This window comes from Odocoileus virginianus, unplaced genomic scaffold (assembly GCF_023699985.2).
Source record: "Odocoileus virginianus isolate 20LAN1187 ecotype Illinois unplaced genomic scaffold, Ovbor_1.2 Unplaced_Scaffold_9, whole genome shotgun sequence".
NCBI classification, from domain to species: domain Eukaryota; kingdom Metazoa; phylum Chordata; class Mammalia; order Artiodactyla; family Cervidae; genus Odocoileus; species Odocoileus virginianus.
Window position 1 is genome coordinate 1,961,948 of NW_027224271.1, and position 8,219 is coordinate 1,970,166.

The window sequence follows — 8,219 nt, forward strand, 5'->3', positions numbered from 1 at the left end:
ATCATCAAAAAGTCTACAAACAATAAATGCTGGAGAGGTGTGGAGAAAAGGGAACACTCTTGCACTGTTGGTGGGAATGTAAATTGATACAGCCACTATGGAAGACGGTATGGAGATTCCTTAAAAAACTAGGAATAAAACCACCATATGACCCAGCAATCCCACTCCTAGGCATATACCCTGAGGAAACCAAAATTGAAAAAGACACATGTATCCCATTGTTCATTGCAGCACTATTTACAATAGCTAGAACATGGAAGCAACCTAGATGTCCATCAACAGATGAATGGATAAAAAAATTGTGGTACATATACACAATGGAATATTATTCAGTCATAAAAAAGAATGTGAATGCATTTGAGTCAGTTCTGATGAGGTGGATTAACCTAGAACCTATTATACAGAGTGAAGTGAGTCAGAAAGAGAAAGATAAATATCGTATTCTAACACACACATATACAGAATCTAGAAAAATGGTACTGAAGAATTTATTTACAGGGCAGCAATGGAGAAACAGACATAGAGAATAGACTTATGGACATGGGGAGAGGGGAGGAGAGGGTGAGATGTATGGAGAGAGTAACATGGAAACTTACATTACCATATGTAAAATAGATAGCCAACAGGAATTTGCTGTATGGCTCAGGAAACTCAAACAGGGGCTCTGTATCAACCTAGAGGGGTGGGATGGGGAGGGAGATGGGAGGGAGTTTCAAGAGGGAGGGGATATGTGTATACCTATGGCTGATTCATGTTGAGGTTTGACAGAAAACAACAAAATTTTGTAAAGCAATTATCCTTCAATTAAAAAAAAACAAAAAACCTCAGGTAACACAAATATTGGTTATCTTGATTGTGGTGAACATTTCATGAGTATGTGTATATATATATATGTCAAAATTCAAAGTGTACACTATAAATTACTATGATTACATTAATGATACCTCAGTAAAGTCACTTTTATAAAGCTATAAGTAGGATGCAGGGGAAAAAAAAAATAACCCACGTAAGTAACAGAACCCCAGGATTCAAGAAAGAAAAGCATGTGAAAATTATGGAAAAGTTAAAATCATGCAACAACTATTAACTATAATGTACCAGGTGTTGTGTTCTGTTTTTCTCGATCATCATATGCTCTTATGAAATCTTGCTTGTTTCCTATAAATAACTTACATCTATTCATAATTATACATTTATTAAACAACAGGATTATTATCTGCCACTACCACTGAAAATAACTGGTACTACCTATGAGGGCAAGAATTTTTATTCTCTCTTCTCTTTTACTGTCATTTCCCAGTGCTAATCTACTGAACAGTTATTTTCAGGTATTCAGTAAATATTCACTGGACGAATACTAGCCTCATGTTCATACACACACACACACACACACACACACACACACACACACACATATATATATATATATATATGTATATATATATATATATGATTTCCCTGTAGCTCAAATGATAAAGAATCTGCCTGCAATGCAGAAGACCTGGGTTCTACAGTCCATGGGGTTGCAAAGAGTCGGACACGACTGAGCATCTAACACTATATATACAGGATAATATATATATATAGCATAGTCCCTAACCTCAAGAAGCTCATAGTCTTAGTTGTTAAGTTTTAGCAAATCCACTATTAGTAAGAAGAATGAGGTCTAAAGTTAGCATTTCAATTCATTAGTAAGTTAGACTTTAATGGTTTTAAAAAAGAATGGTGATGAGATAGAAAATCAGACGGCCCTCAAATGTTTTGTTGTGTAGGTGTTATAGGACTGAAATTAGGTCCCTATCTTAACTTCTGCAAAGCCAAAAAGCTTTCGCATCAATAATACCCTGATAGTTTGGTTTGGCTGCAACATTACTTGGACCTGAGAATCACAGGTTTGAGAAGTCTGGGGGAACTCATTTCTAACCCTATCCAGGCATAACTCAGAGACACTGCGACTTCCATTCCAAACCACTCTGATAAAGTGAGTCACATGAATTTGTCCATTTCCCAGTGCACATAAAAGCTATGTTTACACTATAGTCAACTAAATAAACAGTGTATATACCCTAATTTAAAAATACTTTGTGTGTGATAGTTGCGAAGTTGGCTTCCACTCTTTGTGACCCCATGGACTGTATGTAGCCTGCCAGGCTCCTCTGTCCATGGAATTCCCCAGGCAAGAGTACTGGAGGGGGTTGCCATGCCCTCCTCCAGGGGATCGTCCCAACCCAGCTATGGAATGCAGGTCTCTTGCATTGCAGAAAATAATAAATAAAAATACTTTATTGCTATCAAAAATGCTAACCATCTTTTGGCAAAGCAGGATTGCCATAAACCTGCAATATTTGCAAAGTGCAATAATGCAGGGTATGTCTGTGGTTTTTTTCTGAAGCATGCTCTTAAGGTACCAGTTTGGGCTCACGAATATAATTATTAAAATGCTACTGTCCATGTCATGGCTATTATAAACAGTGCTGCGATGAACATTGTGGTGCACGTGTCTCTTTCAGATCTGGTTTCCTTGGTGTGTATGCCCAGAAGTGGGATTGCTGGGTCATATGGCAGTTCTATTTCCAGCTTTTTAAGAAATCTCCACACTGTTTTCCATAGTGGCTGTACTAATTTGCATTCCCACCAACAGTGTAAGACGGTTCCCTTTTCTCCACACCCTCTCCAGCATTTACTGCTTGTAGACTTTTGGATAGCAGCCATCCTGACTGGCGTATAATGGTACCTCATTGTGGTTTTGATTTGCATTTCTCTGATAATGAGTGATGTTGAGCATCTTTTCATGTGTTTGTTAGCCATCTGTATGTCTTCCTTGGAGAAATGTCTGTTGAGTTCTTTGGTCCATTTTTTGATTGGGTCATTTATTTTTCTGGAGTTGAGCTGGAGGAGTTGCTTGTATATTTTTGAGATTAATCCTTTGTCTGTTGCTTCGTTTGCTATTATTTTCTCCCAATCTGAGGGCTGTCTTTTCACCTTGCTTATAGTTTCCTTTGTTGTGCAAAAGCTTTTAAATTTCATTAAGTCCCATTTGTTTGTTTATGCTTTTATTTCTAAAATTCTGGGATGTGGGTCATAGAGGATCCTGCTGTGATTTATGTCGGAGAGTGTTTTGCCTATGTTCTCCTCTAGGAGTTTGATAGTTTCTGTTCTTACATTTAGATCTTTAATCCATTTTGAGTTTATTTTTGTGTATGGTGTTAGAAAGTGTTCCAGTTTCATTCTTTTACAGGTGGTTGACCAGTTTTCCCAGCACCACTTGTTAAAGAGGTTATCTTTTTTCCATTGTATATCCTTGCCTCCTTTGTCGAAGATAAGGTGACCATAGGTTCGTGGATTTATCTCTGGGCTTTCTATTCTGTTCCACTGATCTATATTTCTGTCTTTGTGCCAGTACCATACTGTCTTGATGACTGTGGCTTTGTAGTAGAGTCTGAAGTCAGGCAGATTGATTCCTCCAGTTCCATTCTTCTTTCTCAGGATTACTTTGGCTATTCGAGGTTTTTTGTATTTCCATACAAATTGTGAAATTATTTGTTCTAGTTCTGTGAAAAATACCGTTGGTAGTTTGATAGGGATTGCATTGAATCTATAGATTGCTTTGGGTAGTATAGCAACCCAGATGCCCATCAGCAGACAAATGGATGAGGAAGCTGTGGTACATATACACCATGGAATATTACTCAGCCATTAAAAAGAATTCATTTGAATCAGTTCTAATGAGATGGATGAAACTGGAGCCCATTATACAGAGTGAAGTAAGCCAGAAAGATAAAGACCATTACAGTATACTAACACATATATATGGAATTTAGAAAGATGGTAATGATAACCCTATATGCAAAACAGAAAAAGAGACTCAGATGTATAGAATAGACTTGTGGACTCTGGGAGAAGGCGAGGGTGGGATGTTTCAAGAGAACAGCATTGAAACATGTATATTATCTAGGGTGAAACAGATCACCAGCCCAGGTTGGGTGCATGAGACAAGTGCTCTGGCCTGGTGCACTGGGAAGACCCAGAGGGATGGGGTGAAGAGGGAGGTGGGAGGGGGGACCGGGATGGGGAATACATGTAAATCCATGGCTAATTCATTTCAATGTATGACAAAAACTACTGTAATGATGTAAAGTAATTAGCCTCCAACTAATGAAAATAAATGGAAAAAAAAGGCTATTGTCAAAATAAAAACCAAGTAGAAGAAAACTGTTGTCCTGTATGGTACTGGTCCTATTATCCCTCAAAGAATAACACAGCATAGATCACAAGCATAGGGATACAGTGGACATGTCATTTCATCATGGACTCTTCACCAAAATCCTGTTTGGATGGTGCAAATGTTGGTTTCAGACCATGAATCATTATAACTAGGCTCAAACACATCTTTATTAATCAAAATAGGAACCATTACAATCAACACATTTTTGCCAATGAGAAATAAGTTTATTCCTATAGCTTAAAAATCTGTGCTTCGGGATTACATAAACACTTGGAGAGCATTTTCTGTGTCCTGCTGGCTGTGGAAGTGCTTTCTCTACAAAAAGTTGTTAAGATGCTTGAAGAAGCGGTAATTGGTTAGCGAGATAGCAGGTGAAGATGGTGGACGAGGCAAAACTGTAAAATTGGCACCAAATTCTTTCAACTTTTGAAGCATTGGTTGTGTGATGTGTGGTCAGGCATTGCTGTGGAGAAGAACTGGGCCCTTTCTGTTGACCAATGCCAGCTGCAGGCATTGCAGTTTTCAGTGCATCTCATCAATTTGCTGAGCATACTTCTCAGATGTAATGGTTTTGCCAGGATTCAGAAAGCTGTAGTGGATCAGACAGGCAGCAGACCACCAAACAGTGACCATGACCTTTTTTTGGTGCAAGTTTGCTTTGGGAAGTGCTTTGGAGCTTCTTCTTGGTCCACCACTGAGCTGGTCATTGCTGGTTGTCATATAAAATCCACTTTTTGTTGCATGTCACAATCCGATTGAGAAATGGTTCACTGTTGTTTTGTAGAATAAGACGACATTTCAAAATGACAACTTTTTTTAATTTTTGGTCAGTTCATGTGGCACCTACTTCTTGAGTTTTCTCACCTTTTCACTTTGCTTCAAATGCCAAACGATAACAGAATGGTCCATGTTGAGTTCTTTGGCAACTTTTCATGTAGCTGTAAGAGGGTCAGCTTCTATGATCCTCTCAGTTGGTTGCTGTCAACTTCAGATGGCTGGCCACCACACTCATCTTTAAGGCTCTTTTCTCCTTTGCAAAACTTCTTGAACCACTACTGCACTGTATGTTTGTTCCTGGCCCAAATGCATGGCTGATGTTGCAAGCTCTCTCTGCTGCTTTATGACCCATTTTGAACTCAAATAAGAAAATTGCTCAAATTTGCTTTTTGTCTAACATCATTTCCCTAGTCTAAAATAAATATAAAATAAACAGCAAGTAATAAGTCATTAGCAAAAAACAAAGCAAGAAATGTACATTAAAATGATGTATAACATAACCACATTTATTTAGAATATATTCCAATATCAAATGGCAAATTTCAACAGTGCAAAACTGCGATTACTTTTGCACCAACCTAACATTTCTGAAATTACATTCTATCTCTAGAATTTTATAGCCTTTATGGCACTTCAGCTCATTTCTAATTTTTTTAAACTCTTTTCCAACCTTTCTGGATGTATCTGTCAGGACACATTAGGGTATGGTACAGTAACAAATGCCACCCCCTCAAAGTTTAATGGCATAAAACAACAAAAGTTTATTTCTTACCCAATTTATCGATAAAGGGTTGGATATGGAGTTCTAATCCTCTGTGCCACAGCAATATCCTCACTCAGGGACCTGGCTGATGGCCCAACCACCATCTTGAGCACTGCTGCTCACTACAACAGAGTCAATGATTTAAGCAAAAACTCTACTGTTTTTAAAAACTTCTCCATCGAAGGGGCACTTACTCACACTCCACTGGCCAAAACTACTCATATGACCACTCCCGAGAAACCTTCCACAGAGAGACAGCCTGGCTATTGGTGAACAGAGATTGCTTACCACTCTGAAGTTTCACCATATTTCATCGGATTTGATTGACTCATTGAGCAATTATTACAGCAGGAGAACATGAACAAACAGGTAGTGTAGAATAAGGACTTAGATTCTGGAGTATGCCTGCTGAGGGTTTATTCCTGCCTCTGTCATTGATTAGACTTTTGATTTTGACTAATTACCTTCTCTGTACATCCAATCTTTATTTTTGCAAAATAGGGATGTTGTTGTTTAGTTGCCCAGTCATGTCCAACTCTTTGAGACCCCATAGACTGTAGCCTGCCAGGCTCCTCTGTCCATAAAATTTCCCAGGCAAGAATACTGGACTGGGTTGCCATTTCCTTCTCCAGGGGATCTTCCTGACCCAGAGATCGAACCCAAGTCTCCTGCTTGGCAGGCGAATTCTTTACCACTGAGCCACCAGGGAAGCAAAATGGGAATAGTAACAATAATACACACCTTGTAGGACCACTGTGAGTTTTAATGTAGGTAGTATATGTGACTCTGTTAGAAAAATATATGAGATATAGTAAATGCTCAATAAATTCTTGCTGACATTATTATTATTACAGTTAATACTATTACTATTGCTACTACAACATACTAGATACTAGAACACATTTTATCTAAGTTTATTCCAATATTTCTATGACAGAGGTATTCATATGCCCATTGGACAAATGAGAGAACAGAAGTTAAAACAGTATTACAGGAAGAAAGATCTAATTATAAAGCTCACATTTAGCAAAGCTGCAATTTGAATACAGATCTGCCTGACTCCAAACGCCTTGCTATTCTCTATGGTGTTCATATATTTATCGAATACCTATTGCCCAATATTTTTATGTGGAACATAAATTTAATATTTATAATTTCTCCAACTGACTATCATACAGGCACTGTCATACTCTGCAGAACATTCTTTATATCCAAAACTTGCAAGCCCTGCATTTTCACAGATGCCACATACAGTCTTTGGTAATAAACACACAGGACAGACTTTCTTGACTCCAAACCCAAGGAAAGCCCTGACGCTGCAGGGATGGAAACTAAAGCACTTTCCTTTATCTCCTCTTAATCCTGCACCCAGTGCTGTAAGGGCTTAAAAGTCTGTGTAACTTTTATTGCCAAGGTTTCACAGAGCTTGATAATCCCTGTTATTAAGTGCCTGATTGGAAAAAAAAATAGGCTTTGCAAATGTCTATTTTTCTTGCTTATATAAACAATACTCATGATGGTGTGCAAAGCCATGAATCCATCTTGCACATGACATGTAACATTTATATTTCAAGATTAGCTGCAACTCAGTGTTGCTTTGGTTGTTATCATGTAGTAACTATTAACCTTCGTTCAGTCACTCAACAGATAATAAAGCAACTAGACTGTATTTGCAATGTTGAGTCAGATATATTCCCTGGTCTCAGAGAGTGTATAGTTCAGGACAGCATGTATAATTGAAGCATTGAAGCATCACAGTGATTCATTAAGATGGACTGTGGGCCTTAAGCCAGTCTTACAGAATCATCTCCTCTCAGAATGGGCCTCAAGAACATTGGCATGTTGGTAAGACATTTGAAGTGATTTTATAGAATAAGATGCAAAGCCTATGGTTTACCATCAAATTCACAAAATATCAGTACTAGTTGAAATATTCTAGATGAAAAATAACATGGTAATCTTCTGTTGTCACATACAACTTAATTTTACACATGAGAAACGTAAGATCCACAAAGTGGCTTGGCCAAAGTCATTTGCCCTTTCTCTGGGCATATCCACAACTAAACACTGGGTCTCATCATCCTAGTTTGACACATAATTTATTGTCCAAACTGAGGCAATTTTGAGAGGTAAAGTGTGAACTATTTTTAATAAGTACACTTGGATGATAGATAAAAATTGGAACTTTCCTGGGCAAACCAAGTCTTATGATCACCTTCCCTAATCCCCAAATTAATGTTTCATAATTCTACATTCACATACGGGGGATCCTACAACTGAATGGTTTCCTTCTTTTAGAATTAATTTCTCATTTTCCAGCATAGACACTTTTAAGTTCTCTCATTGGACATTCCCTCTCCACTTGAACTTAGTGGAAATGTACTTGCCCTCCTCTAAAAAGGAATAAATGTGACCTTGTCCTTAACATGTCAATATGGGGTTCATAGTAGATTA